Here is an 18,365-nt window from a genome sequence, read left to right as displayed (position 1 = left end):
TCCATTTTCATCTTACCTTTGCTTGTTGTAGCTCTATTCTCACTCTCCCTTCATGGTAGCAATAGACAGCAGCAGACTCAACCCACACAAGCTAATGTTCCATGAGAATGAGCGAAGTCCTTTTCCTAGAGTTCCCAGCAGGGGTCTCATTGCAGCATGCTGTCTCTGACTGGACATGTTCCTGAACAAATTCCAGTGGTTGTGGGAATGGAAGTGGGAAGGTGTACACTAGTGCAGCCATAGTCATCTTTCTTCCATTAGGGAAGAGCCTGTCTGACCACAGAGTTTTGGCCTAGGTTGCAGAGTAGATTCAAACACAAAGGCTGACTAGCAGGATATGGCCCAACAGAGCAAAATGAGGTAACCTCAGGACAAGGAGTCCTAGCCATAACACATAACAAATACTTTCTGCATTAATACAATATAGATAAATATTGAGTGTTTTGAGTAAGTAGGTGCAAAATGTAAATGAGTATTGGGCATTTTACTGAGATGGAGGGTAGTAAACTGGGGAGTGGTAAGGTATGTACCATAAAAATTGTCCAGAGATCCCTTATATCTCACTGTTACAGATGTACGTGAGCATGTGTGGAGGGGTGTGCAGAGAAATAAACCTTGTGTGTGTGTGTGTGTATGTGTTTGAGACAGTGTCTTTCTCTGTTGCCCAGGCTGGAGTGCAGTGGTGCAAACACAGCTCACTGGAGCCTTGATCTCCTGGGCTCAAACCATCCTCCCACCTCAGCCTCCCAAAGTGCTGAGATTACAGGTGTGAGCTTCTGCACCCAACCTAAACCCTTGATGATTAGAAGTATCTCTGTGTTTCTATCTGAAATTTTACCAGTTTTGTTAGAACAGGGAGGTGCTACTGGGTGGATTGAGAAGGTTGAAAACTATTGATCACTCACATTTTATTGAGAATGGTCTTAATCAATTTTCCTATTTCTAGAAGAGATCAGCCTATACTATACTTACATATATGGGAACATGGGAGAGGGAGAGAAGACTTTCTCAACATGACATCAAGGACTTCGAAGAGGAAGATGTCCTAGGGAAGGAGAGATTGGAAGAACTGGAAGTTAGAGGAAAATGAAGACATATTCTCCACTACTTTGATGCCGTTTTCTCCTTTTCTCAGGGACTGGATCTCAGCTCTATTCTTCTTTCTTCTTCCCCCTCTTTATTCTTTTAAGTTAACGTAACAAGTAGGACGTTCAGCATAAAGAGCTAACATGAGTAGTTTATCAGTCATTGTCTACCCTCTACCTGCTTCTGTGAACCAGTTGTCAACACAATGTGAATTTTCCTGGTCAGTTTGTATCAAAGTTCAGAGATTAGCCTTTTGAAGCAACTATATGAGGGCAAAGGATGGGATGAGTAGATATTATTTGCTGAATAAGGTGGAAGCATCACCTCTGATGTTAATAACTTTTTTCCTTTACTTTCCTAAGCTCACTGTGCATGGTACTCTGGTTGGAGTGTTGGTTCCAATGTGGGCAGCAGGCTTTCTTGTAACTCTTTTGATAATTCTTTCTGCTTTAATAGTTTTGGTCCCTGGAAGCATGAATTAATAAATTATTTGGAAACAGATATGGGCCTAACCATATTCATGGCCAGACCTCACCTAAGGAAGCAGCAACCAGGAAAAACTCTGGATAAAGTTGGTCAGCTGCTTTGATGCCTGCTGGCTGGGGGATGGCAGGCTTCTGTTCATAAAACGCACATGCTGGATGAGATCTCCAAGGTTATTACCAGCTTTGACATTTTATTATCTGGCAGACAATGTATAGGTTTTGATGTTTATCAAGAATCAGTGCAGACAGTTCTAGTCTATTTCTTGTAAATAAATCTCTTCAAGTGATAGTCACATCTCATTAGTGATGAGACCAGGCACTTTAGGCTTTGCTGGGGGGCAGGGGAGAAGGGAGAGGACAGGCATGAAATCCCCATTTCCTTTATATTCCTATTTATATCACATGTTTATCATCTCTTTTTGTCTCTTTCCTCTACTAGACTGTAAGCTTCTTGGGAATAGGGGCTGTGTCTTGTTCATCTTCTTCCCCGTGTCCAGCATGGATGGTGCCTATCTAATGTGGTGCTTACCAAATATCTGAATGACTAACCTGGATAATTCCACCAACCCTCAATTCTACCTTTAAATTATAACCTTGATATAATTTGCCTTATTTTATCCCCATAATATTTGGAAAAACTCTTACTCAGAGTATTCTTATGCTATTTTATCTTTTTATAATTTAATTAAAAATTCTTTTTGTAAAGACAGGATTTGCCCAGGCTGGTCTCAAACTTCTAAGCTCAAGCAATCCTCCTGCCTGGGCCTCCCAAAGTGCTGGGATTACAGGTGTGAGCCACCGTGCTGCTATTTTATCTTAATGATTAAAAAATAACTTTATGTTAAAAAGAGAAGCAGTTTATTTTTCTCTAGTTGCAATATCTGTGTTCTTTAACTGGCATCAATAGTACTTTGGGGAAGGAGAACATTTATGTGGGGTAACTAGATAAAATTCAGGATGTCCATTAGAAATTTGACTCTCAGGTAAATAACAAGGATCTTTTTAGGGTAAGTATGTCCCAATTGTTCATTGTGTTTCTGAAATTTTAATTTAACTGGGTGTTCTAATTTTCCCCCCCTAAATCTACCAATCCCAGGCTCTACTCCTGGAGTATTTAATATTCTATATTGAATCCTTCCAAACTTAGGTTCTAGAATCTCATGGAGAAGTAGAATCTTGGAAGCCAGGATCTAGTTCAGAAGGCATGATCTGTTAGGCCAACACCCTTCTCTTCCCATAGAGCCATCTAAATTACAACCAAAGGTAAAGAAATATCCAACTGAGAGCATGCAGCAGCAACGCCCTGCTTTCCACCGCCGCCCCCTCTTTTCTGAGACAGAGTTTCACTCTTGTTGCCCAGGCTGGAGTGCAATGGTGTGATCTCGTTACTTTTAGTGATTATTGAATAGAGATGTAATGTCTTGTGTAGTAATTAGTGCTTATGCAATGGCAAAAAGCATTTTGTTGTTTTCTCTATCAAGGTTAACAACATTTAAAAGGGAAAGGATCTTAAACTTTGTTCTTAGGATGAGGATTACTATGTTATATGTAGCATGCTATATACATTGTTATGTTTTGTTCTGTCAAATAAATGACTAAGTAATCAATATGACTTTTCACATCCAGTAAAATTTTAGTGGGAAGGACTTTAGATTTGCCTTTGCCTTTGACCACATTACCTAAATAATCCACGAGATGGCAGCAGAGAAATGTTCATTTAAATGTATCATCTATGGAGAGGTTGTTACAAGTGCACTTTAACAAAAAATAGACTAACCTTTGTAATTTGGTCCTTTCTAAACATAGAGTAGCCAGTTAGAATTTTTAAGTTATTTCTCATGTCTTTTATGAGAGACGTAATGAGGGTTTTATTTTATTTTATTTTTTATTGGTCTTCAAGTTGTTTTCCTTGCTCTCTACATTTTGCAGCAAGAACCAGGTCTAAATGCCTGGAAATGTACTTGTCGAGCTATGTTTTTCTTTCACAGTGAGCATTATCATAAGTAATCTTAGCAAAGCTGGGAACAATAAATTTTGGGACATCACTAAGAGTGTTCTTTGTGGTGATTTACAACCTGACGCCACCATCCTTTAGGAACAAACAAGAAAGTGAAAGGGACGGTTTTCAGGTATTGGAGCCTGAATTTAGGTGGGGGAGTGGGTGGTGAGTGGGGTAAGAAGAGAGGGAGTGTGTGGGGGGAAAAGGATATTTCCATAGAGACTGCAGTTTTCACCTAAATTTGTATTATATTTATATTATCAGCTACATTTTCACTTATTTGTTAGAGGGAGTAATTGGAATTAACAATAGATCGTTGCAGGTGCTTTTTATTCAGAAGGAAAGAGATTGTTTTCCTATAAATGACCTCAATTTTCTAATTTTAGTGTCATGTATTTCTTATGAAGTGATAAAAGGCACAATATAAGTCTGTTCTATAGATATAATTAATAACAAATTAATTATCATTACCCTGTATCATTTATTACTATGGATTTCATTATGCCTGAAGCTTGGAAACTTAATTACACACACACGCGCACACACATAAGCACACACACAAGCGCGCACACACACCACACACATATGCATGCTTGAATGTGCTTTTTGTTTATATAAATAGGACATGCTTGTTGCAAACTTTTAAATCATACAGGACTATATGAAATAGAATATGAAGAGTCCCACAATCCCTTGAGGTAGTTTGTGAATATTCTTGCAGATATTTCTCTAAGGAAAGATGAACACATTTACGTATTTTAACAAATGAGATCATACAGCTCTGATACTGTGTTGCAACTTAGGTTTCAGATTTACTCTATCATGGACATCTTTCCATGTTTGGTTTTTATAAGCCACAGATGATTTCATTACATGTTCCTGACATAATGTTTTAAACTAACTCTATTGATGGATATTGTTTTCCATGTTTTTTGTTGCTATAATTACAATGCTGCACGGAGCAATATTCTGTGCTTCTCTGTGAGTATTTAAAATCTAAACTTTTGACCAAATAGCATTTTCAGAAGTGGAACACCACAGTTGAAATTAGTAATAAAATCCTATGATGACACCCACATGGGCAGAGCTGGTACATTACACGTGGGAACACACTGGTGAAGCGCTCTTCTTTTTGAGAGCACTGGGATGAAGCCTGTGTGTGAACAGCGGCAGCGCGCGCCCGGCTCTCAGCTTGCACCCCGTGCTCGGCCCCCCGCTGCGGTCTTCACACCTGGGAGGCCCCGATAGTACCAGCTCCAGGCGCACCTCGCCTCGCCAGCAGGTGTTAGCTTTTATCTACACAGCCAGGCAGGATTGAAATGCGCTCTCCCTCGGGACCCTCCTTCTCTTCGATTCCTCCACGGTGCCAGAGATCAAGGAGGGGAAGGTCTGAAGTCTGGGAAGCCAGGGGCAGGGCATTGTCAAGGAGGCACTCAGGTCTCTGGAATGCGCTCCGCCCGGGTCCGGCAGGGCCGGGGCTGTTTGCCTTCGGGGCACAGCGGAGGCCCCATCTGTTTGCTCCAGCGTTTTCCTGAGTGATCGCCTTATGGCGGCCCCCTCACCCGCAGGCCCGCCGAGCTGAGGAGATCATCTCATCATCTCTGCCACTTCACACGGAGGGGCGAACGCTGGCAAAGTATTGTTTTATGACAGGATTTCTCAGCCAAGGGATTCAGACTCTTATTTATTTCATGAAAACGAAGGAAAACATTTTATACAAATAATGGAAATTCAAATATAAGACAACAGGTGTAACATTTCACATTCAGAACTCCTTTTCAAGTTCCATGAGTATTTTTTAATCGAATCTTGTACCCCAATGGTTCTATAAACTGAGTATCTGCCTTTTTTGGGGGGTCTGGAGGGTGTCTCTGGGATTGCAGCAATGGGTGATCTCAGCCTTTATCAACTAGGTGATATATAAAAAGATCCTGGGTAACTAGGATCTTGAAAAAGATCCGGACTCTTCCATTTATAAGGTCCTAGGATTTGTAATCAAGACCATTAGACACAACTTTTTCTTACTATATAAGGCAGCCATTTTCTCATTATTTCTATTTTTTATTTTTATTTTTTGAGACGAAGTCTCACTCTGTTGCCCAAGCTGGAGTGCAGTGGCTTGATCTCCGCTCACTGCAACATCCGTCTCCCAGGTTCAAGGGATTCTCCTGCCTCAGCCTTCTGAGTAGCTGGGACTGCAGGCAAGTACCACCATGCCCAGCTAATTTTTGTATTTTTGGTAGAGACAGGGTTTCATGATGTTGGCCAGGCTGGTCTTGAACTCCTGACCTCATGATCCGCCTGCTTCAGCCTCCCAACGTGCTGGGATTACAGGTGTGAGCCACCGAACCTGGCCCTCATTATTCTTTTACAATAATGTCTGCCTCTTCTTGCTCCATTTTGAACTGTGTCTAGTTTTGTAGACTGGACTCCTAGATGTGGGTCTGGTGTTTGAGAGGCTCCCTTTAGGTTCTGAAGGCAGCAAATGCATTGTTGGTGTCTACAGAAAAAAAAAAAAAAAAAAGCGGTATGGTTTTGCTGCTTATGAGTGAAACATTGGAAAGTTAAAGCATTGAATGTGCCCTCTGCACTGCAGAGGCTGTGTTTTATACGTTCTGTATCTCTATGAAGTTTGAATAGTAACAATGGCCAAATAGAAAACTTGTAGTAAATTAATATTTTGAGTTCATTCATTCAACAAGTTTGCACTGAGAAACTGCTGTATGCCAGGTATTGTTCTTGTCACTGTTTTATGAGCAAAAGAGATAAAACTTCTTGCCCTCAGGGCATTCAAATTTTAGTACGTAGGGGCAGTAAGCGAATTAACCATTCTTAGCATATGAGGTGGTGATCAGTGCTAAGGAGAAAAACAAAGCATGGAAAGGGGATGAATTGCACTGTTAGGTGGGACGTCAGGGTAGGCCTTACTCATGGATGAGTAGGATGGCATTTGAATAACGACCTGAAGGAGTGGATGGAAGGGAAAGCAGTGCCCTAAGCAGGACGGATGGCAAATGCCTGGCAAGTATGAGGTCAGGCCTTTGTTGCGGGAGTGGATTGCAGAAGGAGAGAGTATGATGCCAGCTCAGAGAGGGAAGAGGGCTAGACTACATGGGCATGTGTAGGCTGGACAGGACTTTGCCTTTACTATGAGTAACTTGGGGGAACCATTTTGGATTTTAAGTAGAGGAGTAAAGTGATTTGATTTGATTTTTGAAAGGTTATTGAAGCTGCTGTATTGAGGACAGACAGAGGGGCGGGCGGGGAGACCTAAAGAATTGATTGCTGCAGCCCTAGAAAGAGGTGACGGTGGCCTGTCCCAGGGGGTAGCAGTGGAAATAGAGATTGTTCCTGTATTTTGAAGGTGATGCTGACCTTCCAAATCAATTTTTCCTGATAGTACAGCATCTACCTAGCAAGACTCCAAGGAAGGAGAGAATTACTAAAACAATTTAAATGAATGGAGAAGCAGAAGATAAAAACTTAAAAGAGCAGAGTAGGGTAGGATCATTAAAGAGATAATCCTGTCAAGGGAGGGAGAATTTTGGGAGGAGGTTAAGAATTCAGTAATTCGTAGCATCTTGATGAAGCACACGGTAAAGACTTTTGATGTGATCAAAAGGCCTGTGCGATTCCGTTATGGTTTAAAGAGTGAAATAGCCCCCAATTTATAGCAGAACATGGAGAAAATACCTTCTCAGCAGTAATAAGGCTAGTCTAAAGGCAAAGAGTGTTGGGAAAATATAAGAAACTCAACAAAGCTGTAGTGAGCGAGGGATAGAAGGGAAGGGGTAGTTATGAAAAATTTGTTACAGAAAACATTGGCAGAACTTGGCAACTAATTTAGCATTCTGAGTATGGGCTAGGAGATGAATTCAATACTATTCCAAGGTTTCTACTTTGTAGCTTTGAAGAGATGCTGGCAGTCTTTCCAATACTTGGAAACTAGAACCAGGGAAGGGCCACGCATGAAGAGTAGGTAATGTGTCTCTTGAGAAATGCTTAATATAACAGTTCTTATAGAAAAAGCACTAGGCAGAGTACATAAACCCATGGGATGAAAATTCAGGATAAAGGAGATTGGGGCTTTAGTGGGGTCAGGCGAAGTAATAGCCAAAGAGCAAATGATTTTCTCTTATCCTAATTAGAAAAAGGAAATTGTCATTCCAGTGCTCTTAGATGATAAAAAACTTCTGGGAGAGGACAGAAAGGCTGAGGGAAGCTGCGATCCAGGCCAAAGTTTTACTGGGCACCAGCTCAAACAGGATGCTGAGAGGCCGATGGTGCCCTGTGGTGTCACAAGTTACAGAGAAGTTTGATGTGGGGTCTCTGAACCATGGGCCATAGCAACCCAATTGGCAAGGAAACTAGACTTTTGTCTTGTCCTCCAAGGATACCAGCAGGATTGGCAATTATTTTATTTTTTTCAGTATTGCTGGGAACAAGTTTTGCGCAGAACAGACAAAGGGAAATATGCAAGTGTGAATTAACATGAGAGAAGAGACATCCATGAAGTTCATATCTGTTTTTGTATTTTTATAAATAGCCAAGTGATGAATAAAACCGACTAAGTGTTTGCTATAACAGGTCATACAATTGACATTACTGCTACATTTTCACAAAGAAAAGAACTCTTTGCCTTCAGTAACTGGTTGCCTAAAATCCATAATTCCTTATTTGACAAAACTTACATGGGTCCGGCTCTGTGTCATTTGTTGAATTAGATTCTAAGAATACAAAATTGAGCAAGATATGAACCTTGTCCAAAAGATCCTCACAGTTTAACTTGGGAGAGAGAGACATTCAAACAAGTAATTGCAGCACAGTGTGATAAGGTCAACAAACTAAAAAAAAAAATGGCTTGGGTTTTGTCGTCACACAGACAAGCTGCGTCACCACTGCCTTCCTTGTGTAAACTTCAGAAATTTACTTCTGATTTTCAGTCTCCTTATTAGGAAATGGATATAACTTTTGCCTTGCATTTCGGGGGAATAACATAGGCCACAAAACAGCATGGACATAAGAGGCTTGAGAAAATCAGATATGAGGTTTTCTGAAAGTAAATTTTTACAGTAGGGAATCAGGGAAAGTAGACAGAGGAAAGAGGCCTTCGATCTTTTAAATTTGGTAATGTCTTTATGAAAAACCCTGCTATCTACTAAGTACATTACTATATATCATTCCAGGCCCTGGCTTTGTAAGACAAGTAGGAATCTCACATTTCAAGCAACTTGACTCTTTCCTGTAGTCTTTATTTCAGCCAGACTGCTACTGTTTCCCTACATGCCTTTCTCTTTCCAGCTTTGGATCTTTTATTTGGCTGTTCTCACCATACCACTTCCTTGCAAATATACCATTCATCATTGGAAGCCCATTTCAAATGCCACCCAATCCAGGAGAATTTTCTTCACTCCCAGTCGTCTGAGCCCTCTTACCCCTTTGACTTTCCTTAGCAATGTTCTGCTTAGTGTACTTTCCCTACCGTCATTTGCATGCCCGTAGCCCTGGATGAAAAGTTCCTTGGGATCAAGAATGATGTCTTACCTATCTTTGCATGCCCTCAGACCTCAGCTTCTTGTCTTACACATCTCACACATAGTCAATGACATCTAAATATTTGTGAAATTGAGTTTGGTTAGTGAAACCATTTCTTTTCTTATAGCCACAGAACAAGAGCTAATCCATAGTTGTAAGGGTTTCTGGATCATTGAATGAAAGCTGCTCTTTCGGCAGATCATAATTGTGAAAAGCTGTTAAGTGTATACTTTTGATGAACAGGTTTTGCTGTGTTGCTGAGTTCATGTTGCCATGACAACCTTAACTTTTGGCACTTTCTGAATTTAGTGTCCTACTTAATTTCCTGTATTTGGCTCTGAGAGCCGTATTGTTCTGTCCTTTGTGCTTGCCTATATGGATCTTTAAACTGAGAGTCATTTATGAATGTATCTTATTTTGCTTTTTTATGTAATAAATTCTTTAAGATTGGAACTTGGTCTTGTCCTTATGATCCTGACAATGCCCAAGTGTGCCTTGTACATTTTAGATAGTCAATCTGTCAATACATATTTTAGATGAATTGAGAAATCATTGGTGTAGTAGGCTGTTATAGTGGCCACCCAAAGATGTTCATGTCCTGATGCTTGAGACCCAGGAATATGTCATCTTATATAGTAAAGGGTACTTTGCCGATATGGTCAAGAATGTTAAGATGAGATTATCCTGGACTATCTAGATGAGCCAGTGTCATTGCAAAGGTCTTTATAAGAGTGAGGCAGGAGGACCTAGGAGGAGATATGACGATGGAAGCAAGAGGTTGAAGTGATGTGAGAAGGGGAGCATGAGTCAGGGAGTGGAGGTGCTTCTAGAAGTCCTGCGAGGAAAAGGAAATACATTGTACTCTGATGCCTCCAGAGGGAGCATAGCCCTGCTGACACCTTGATTTTAGACTTGTGACCTCCACAGCTGTAAGAGGATACATTTGGTTGTTTTAAGCCATGTAGTTTTTGGTAATCTGCTATCACAGCAGTAGAATACAATTGGGTCACTCATTTTAGTAAGTTTCAAAGACCCCTGAGAGGAGTTGTTAAGCACCAGTCCAGTTAGAGGTATTATTTTGGTCATGTTCTAGATAATACTACTTCTAATAGTACAAAAGGATGAAGTGAGAAAGAAGCACAGAGATTATCTTACTAATTCGAATGTAGTCACTGTCAGAATTTCAATAATATATAAAATAGAGTTATCTATAACTAACCCACAAAGTTAGAAAATGCCATTTATTCAAAAAACTTACATTGAGTGTCAAATGAGTGTCTTGCCTTGTGCTAGAATACTGGACCTGTTCAGCTCCCAAGTCAGATCTCATAGGAGTCTTGATGGAGATTTTCTGTGGTTAGAGAGGCCTTGTGCCTTCTGGCCACCTATGGCCTAATAAGTGCCTATGGCTTCAGGGAGGAAGGAATAGGATTTGGCTTATTGTGGAGTAGAAATTATTATGTCAAACCACGTGTCAAAATCCGGAATGGATAGTGTCTTCAGAATCCATGTGAACTTTCCACAGCAGTTTTTCTCAATGTTGACTGGACATCAAAGTCTTTGATGTGTGTATCAGGAGGTACCAGTCCATGAGTGGGGAACTACAATGATCTTAAACTCACTTGTGATTCATCAGTTCACACACAAATAAACAAAGGTCACAGTATTTTTCTAACCAAGACAGTGAAAAATGGGACACTGCCTCAAATGAGCAGTACCTAATTAAAGACCCTTAATATTACTAAAAAAAAAAAAAATAATAAAAATAAATAAATAAATAAATAAAAGTAAGTTTTGGCCCCGCGCGTTGGCTTACGCCTGTAATCCCAGCACTTTGAGAGGCTGAGGTGGGCAGCTCACCTGAGGTCAGGAGTTTGAGACCTGCCTGGCCAACATGGTGAAACCCTGTCTCTACTAAAAGTACAAAAAAATTAGCTGGGCATGGTGGTGTGTGCCTGTAATCGCAACTACACAGAGGCTGAGGCAAGAGAATTACTTGAACCTGGGAGATAGAGGTTGTAGTGAGCTGACATCGCACTACTGCACTCCAGTCTGGGTGACAGAGCAGGCCATCTTAAAGAAAAAAAAAAAAAAAAGTGTAAGTTTTAAGAATCACAGAATCACACAACTTCTATCAGGTGGTAATTCCTATATTGGTCCCGGGTGGGAGGTCTGCTGCTCATGCAGTGCTCACTGCTGACCACACACCCTACATGCTTTCTCTATTTCCATTGACAGCCACTCCTCATATTACCACTACCATTTTAAAGATTAAAAAAAAAAAAAAAGAGGCAGAGAGGTTAAATGGCTTCTCTGAAATAAAATACCTATCAATTCCACATCTGTTGTTCCATGGAATACTGTGTGTTTTATGTGCAGTGTATCATTTAATCCCTCTGCAAAACGTACAGGGGAGGAATCAATGTGAATAAACTTGTCTAAAGTTTTGACTCATACATGACAAATCTGAGACGGTCTCCACAGATGTGTCCTCCCCACCACTAGGGCACCCCACTTTTGTCTTCTTTGGGTTGGCAGTGAAAGGAAAAGTGTTAAAAGTGTTTTGTGTTTCAACAAATGTTGCCAAAACCACTGGACATTCACATACCAAAAAATGAACCTAGACACAGACCTTGACCTCTTCACGAAAATTAACTCAAAATGTATCATAGACCTAAATGCACAATACAAAACTGTAAAATACTGGAAGATAACAGGAGAAAAATCTTGATGACCTTGGGTTTGATGAAAACTTTTTAGATACAACACCAAAGCCATGATCCATGAAAGAAAGAATTGATGAGCTGGACTTCATTAAAATGAATAATTTTGGCTGGGCACAGTGGCTCTTATCTGTAATCCCAATACTTTGGGAGACTGAGGAAGGATGATCACTTTAGCCCAGGAGTTTGAGACCAGCCTGGGAAACATCACGGACCCTGTCTCTACAAATAATAATTAAAAAACAGCCAGGTGTGGCGGCACATGCCTGTAGTACCAGCTACTTGGGAAGCTGAGGTGGGAGGATTGCTTGAGCCCCAGAGATCTAGGCTGCATTGAGCCATGATTGCATCACTGCACTCCAGACTGGGTGACAGAGCAAAGCCCTATTCCCAAAAAGAAAGAAAAAAAAAAAAGAATATCTGCTCTGCAAAAAACAGTAGACAGTGTCAAAAGGATGAAAAGATAAGCCACAAACTGGAAGAAAATATTTGCCAAAGACCTGTGTGATGAAGGATTGCAATCCAAAATATACAAAGAGCTCTTAAAAACTTAACAACCCAATTAAACAACCTGATTAAACAGCCCAATTAAAAAATGGGCAACAGATCTGAACACACATCTCACCAAAGAAGACATACAGATGGCAAATAAACATATGAATTGATGCTCCACATTACATCTACTTAGGGAAATGCAAACTAAAATAACAATGAGATATCACTTCATGCCTATTAAAATGGCCAAAATCCAGAACACCGACAACACCAAATGCTGGTGAGGATGTGAAGCAACAGGAACTCTGGTTCGTTGCTGGTGGGAATGCAACATGGTACCCCAACTTTGGAAAGCAAGTTGACAGTTTCTTACAAAACGAAACACACCCTTACCATATGATTCAGCAGTTGCACTCCTTGGTATTTCCTAAAGGAGCTGAAAACTTAGGTCCACACAAAAACCTCCACATAGATGTTTATTAAACCTTTATTCATAATTGTCATAACTTGGCAACAACCAAGATATACACCCAGTCAATGGAATATTATTCAATGCTAAAAAGAAATGAATTATGAAGCCATGAAAAGACATGGAGGGAACTGACATGCATATCACCAAGTAAAAGAAGCTGTATGATTCCAATTAGATGAAATTCTTGAAAAGGTGAAACTATGGAGACAGTACAAAAAAGTTGTGGGTGCTAGGGTCCTGGGGGAGCAGCAGGTGGAGCACGGAGGATATTTAGGGCAGTGAAGCTGTTCTTTATGATACCACAGCGGTGGATATATGTCATTATACATTTGTCCAAACTCATAGAATGCACAACACCTGGTCTAAACTATAGACCTTGGTTGATAATGATGTGGCAGTGTAGGTTCATCAGTTCTAACAAATGTACCATTCTGGTGGAGGATGTTGATAGTGGGGGAGGCTGTGCATGGGTGGGGGCAGGGATATACAGAAAATCTCTGCACTTTCCACCCAATTTTGCTGTGAGTATATAACTGCTTTAAAAAATGATAGCTATTAAAAAAACTTTTTGTGAATGATAGCTTCACATTATTCTTTAAAATAGGGCTTGAATATTCACATGTAGAAAGCTGTACATAATCAGGTACAACTCGTTAGTAAACAACAAAGCTGCCTCTGTCTGTCTATTTGTCTGTCATTTAATCTGTCAATCTCTAGTCGGTGAAAATGGTTCAAGATCACTCAGTAGAAATAAAAACAAAACCAGAAAACAATTGATATAGGGGCTAATGTGAAAACTAAGACACATAAAGATTAGTTTATTCCCATCACCTCTGAATTCTTTTTTTTTTTGTTTTTCGTTTTTTTTTTTTTTTGAGACGGAGTCTCGCTCTGTCGCCCGGGCTGGAGTGCAGTGGCCAGATCTCAGCTCACTGCAAGCTCCGCCTCTCGGGTTTACGCCATTCTCCTGCCTCAGCCTCCCGAGTAGCTGGGACTACAGGCGCCCGCCACCTCGCCCGGCTAGATTTTTGTATTTTTTAGTAGAGACGGGGTTTCACCGTGTTAGCCAGGATGGTCTTGATCTCCTGACCTCATGATCCGCCCGTCTCGGCCTCCCAAAGTGCTGGGATTACAGGCTTGAGCCACCGCGCCCGGCCACCTCTGAATTCTTAACCCACATGCATGGGATCATTTGCTGAGCTAGGAATCTGGCAGGAAGTCTCAAGGTTCTTCTTACATATTTGTCCCATCATTAGTAAATATTTATCAAAAAACACCACACACATATATATATACACACCGCCATATATACACATATACACACACACACACACACACATATATACACACATATATATATATGTGTAGCCAACAAATTTATACTCACTTGTCTGAGTTACAAATACAATTATAAATCATTCCCGGTGTTGCCACCAATACTGCATAAGGGCTGAGCTTTGGAAATTATGAAGATGATATCGCTTTCCATGTGATTTTTATACATCTTCTGTGTTGATAACCTTTCCTCTCCAACTCAGTAATATGATTAGTATCAAAATGTGCAGGTCTGAACTATGTTACTGTTTGCCACTGGTTCTTATTATGCATGGAAACCCTGGATGATTTCAGTAGGTTTCCTACATGTGGCTCTACCTCCTTGCATTTATTCTTCACTGTTCCTGCCAAAATAGTTTCCTCTGTTTACTGTTTTGATTTGAGAAATGTATTCATTATCTATTGCTGTGGTACAACTTACCACAAATTTAGAGGCTTAAAACAGCACCCACTTATTAGCCCACAGTTCTGTAAGTCAAAGTCTAGCATGGCAAGGTGGAGTTCTCTCTTCAGGATGAACTCAAGGCCGAAATCAGGGTGTCAGTTGGGCTGAGTTCTCGTCTGAAGGCTCTAAAGAAAAATCAACTTTTCAGTTTATGCTTGTTGTTAGCAGAATTCCCTTGGTTGCAGTTGCAGGGCTAGGATTTCCATCTTCTTGCTGCTTGTCAGCTGGGACTCTCTCAGCAACCAGATCCTGCTCACATTCCCTGCCATGCAGCCCCACCATTTGCAGACCTGCAATGGTGAAGCAAATCCCTCTGATGCTCCTAGTCTCTAATCTTTTCTTCTACCACTAACTAGAGAAAACTCCCAGCTTTTAAGGCTTTCAAGTCATTGGGTCATGTACATCTTGATAATCCTTCTTTCTTACAGTCACCTGTACCATATTGCATAATAGAATCATGGGGAAAACATTCATCACATTAACAGTACTGGGGATCCTGCAGCATGTGTACAGAGGTGGGGGGAGGAGGCAGGAAATCTTGGTGACCATTTTAGCATCTTGCCTGCTGCCCCACACACAACCCTATGGTGCATCGAATCTGTGAGCTTTAAAAGCCTCTCCAGAGTACTATGGACAACCTACATTCCTCTGGCCTCTGGTCTGCTTCTGCTATGTCATCATTCTTCTATTCTCAAGCCTCTCTCAAGGAAACATCTCATGGTGCAGTTCCCCAAATGTTCACTGAGCTCTATCACACCAGTCCTTAGAAGCTCCAGCTGCTCCAATTCAGATCCGTGGGGATCTTTGGCTTGTACACAAATCCGTGTTGTCAGACACAGGGGAGAGTCCTGCCAATTTTCTCCAAGGATGGCCTATGAATATTGAGATATGTTACAATGATTAAAAACAAAACAAAACAAAACAACAACCACAAAACTGAAGACAACACAGTTCTCAAACCTCAGAGCTTATAGTCACTTAACTGAATTACTTAAAATCTTAAGAGTTGACAGTCCTCAAATTTCTACCGAGAGACCAGAAATTAAGTTCATGCAGTCTGCCATCTGGGCCCTGAATGAAAGAGAAAATTGCATCTAATCCTGATTCCAGTTTTGTTCAGAGATTTAAAAAAAAAGAAGAAAATAAAAAATTTAAAAAGGTCTTTTGCAGGCAGAACCTGAGAAATGGTATGGTGTTTAGCTCTAAATTATCACACTTGCTCATTTGTCACAGAGCCTGGGTGGCCTGGTGATGAGTACTATATAAAATTATAAGCCAAAAAATGCTTTATTTAGTCTTTGACAATGTGCTTCTTGATTAGAGTTTTAATATTTTTTTTCTGGATCTGTTAGATCTTCATCAGTTGGAACTTTCTGTTGTTATAAATGACTGAAAACCGGCCAGGCATGGTGGCTCATGTTTGTCCTCCCAGCATTTTGGGAGGCTGAGGTGGGAGGATCACCTGAGGTCAGGAGTTTGAGACCAGCCTGACCAACATGGTAAGACCCTGTCTCTACCAAAAATACAAAAATTAGGCAGGCTTAGTGGTGGGTGCCTGCAGTCCCAGCTACTCATGAGACTGAGGCAGGAGAATCACTTGAACCTGGGAAGTGGAGGTTGCAGTGAGTTGAGACTGTACCACTGCACTCTAGCCTGGGTGACAGAGCCAGACTCCTTCTCAAAGAAAACCCCCCAAAACCCAAAAAAACAAAAAACCCAAAAAACTGAAAACCTATCTTAAATTACCTTATTATTATCAGGGGCCAATTAGTTTATGTTGCTGTAAAACAAAGCTAAGCTGGGCTTCAGAATGTGGTGTCAAGGCTCAATAATGTTATCAATGGGGGCCATTGTTTTTCTTCTCTCTACTTTGCCCTTTAAGGTGTCAGCTTTATCCCAAGTCTGATTCTCTCTAGTGCTTGCAAGATAATGTCCAGTAACTCTTAGTGCAGTGTGTTTTTATAATTTATTTTAATGAGGAAAAGAATACCTCTGAACCAATATTCTGAATTTCATGTTTACTGGCTCTTGTAAAGGCCCATGGTCATCCCTGAACAATGATTTATGCAGGGAAATAGAATATGTTGGTTGTTGACGTCAACATAGGATACCTGGAGAGGAGTAAGGTACCTGAAAAAAAAAATTGTAGTCTTGTGGCCGGGCACGGTGGCTCAAATGCCTATAATCCCAGCACCTTGGGAGGTCAAGGTGGGCAGATCACAAGGTCAGGAATTCAAGACCAGCCTGACCAACATGGTGACACCCCGTCTGTATTAAAAATACAAAAATTAGCTGGCTGTGGCAGTGCATGCCTGTAATCCCAGTTACTCGGGAGGCTGAGGCAGGAGAATCTCTTGAACCCAGGAGGAGGAGGTGGCAGTGAGCCAAGATCGCGCCATTGCACTCCAAAAAAAAAAAAAAAAAAAAAGATATATATGTATAGTCTTATGTACAAGACACTAAATACTATACAATAAATTTTCTGTATTTAAAAAAATCTGTAAAAGCATCTTTTTATACTTTTAAGGATTTTGCCATATTGTCACCTCAGCAGTAGTCAGAGGAGTCATTCTAGGTATTTGTATACTTTGTAAGGTTTTTATTGGGTTTATATCTGGTTTAAAATCTAAGGAGCTTCATGTGCTACCTGTACTTTTGACTACTTTTTCTAAGTGGTGAGTGATACCAGAATGTTGCAGAAATAATTTCACATTACCTTAGTAAGAGACATGAAGATGCTGCCCACAGAATATCCCAGGAGCGTCCACTTAAAAGGGAGACATTCCTTTGGTCGGAAGCAAAGACAGCAGTGGAATAGAAGGACTCAACACTATTGAGATGCAGTGGGAAGAGAGAGGAGCGCAGCTGTTTGCTCTCTAAATTAAGGGTTGGATATTTTCAAACTAATACAAACTGAGTATTCTCCAAATGTCTCAGCAAGCTGATTCTAATACCAGAGAGTAACTTTCAATAAGCAGAAGAAATTGTAATGGATTTCAAATATGCTTGTTCCCCAAATGGCAAAATTATGCCTTCCTTTACCTAGAAAAGGGAGTTCCACTTCTGCTCTCGGGATTCTCATAACTAGGAGATATTAATGTAAATGCTATAATTGCTTAGAATGTATAATTTAGTAAAGAAATAAGGCCAACACCTGAGACAGAGCTGGAACAGGATCTATATGAAAAGGTCCTTTCATGACAGCAGGTGTCTCTCTTTCTTTCTGATTCACACACATCCAGAAACCTGTAAACTACTATTTGGTGACACCTGACAGTGAGCAAGACCTTTCCTTCCTCTAAAACGTATCTATCAATTTAAATGTTAAAAAAATACCCAAACTTATCTCATGTTTGCGCTTTACAAAGCTGCAATAGGGAATTATCTCACCAAATACCTGGGCTTTGGTGTAGTTACATTTTTTTCTCTAAATGATATTAAGTGCTTTATTTCTCCTTAATGCCTGCGCTGCCCCCATCCCTCTGCATGGCGCGTGTGTAGCTCAGTGGACTCTGCAGCCAAATAATGGCCAAGTAATGGCTGTGACTTCTCACCCAGGGCTGACAAACCACAGTGTCAAGGGTATGTATTCAATGAAAGAAGATGATTTCTCAACATCTTGCCCTCAAATTCTAGAACTTCCTCCTCAATACTTCTTGGAGGTCTTATAAAAAATGTATCTCATCTATTTCCTCCAGTGGGATATTTTACCTCGGTTATTATCACAACTATTTTGCTACGTGCAATGAAATTAGCAGAGATTCCATTTGCTGAAATCATATGTAGAAAG

General features: G+C 40.6%; 1 long non-coding RNA gene across 1 annotated transcript in view; it reads left to right on the top strand.

Annotated features, from left to right (window-relative positions):
• Positions 1–2,790: 2,790 nt before the first annotated feature.
• The window catches only part of LOC111549212, a 30,163-nt gene continuing 14,588 nt past the window's right edge, over positions 2,791–18,365 (top strand). The window contains exon 1 of the long non-coding RNA XR_002733646.1: positions 2,791–2,834. This is a non-coding gene — a long non-coding RNA (uncharacterized LOC111549212). The remainder of the gene's footprint in view (positions 2,835–18,365) is intronic.

Source organism: Piliocolobus tephrosceles, chromosome 7 (genome assembly GCF_002776525.5).
Source record: "Piliocolobus tephrosceles isolate RC106 chromosome 7, ASM277652v3, whole genome shotgun sequence".
Classification (NCBI taxonomy): Eukaryota; Metazoa; Chordata; class Mammalia; order Primates; family Cercopithecidae; genus Piliocolobus; species Piliocolobus tephrosceles.
The sequence above is the reverse complement of the archived record's forward strand: the minus strand, read 5'-3'. Positions and strand labels throughout refer to the sequence as shown.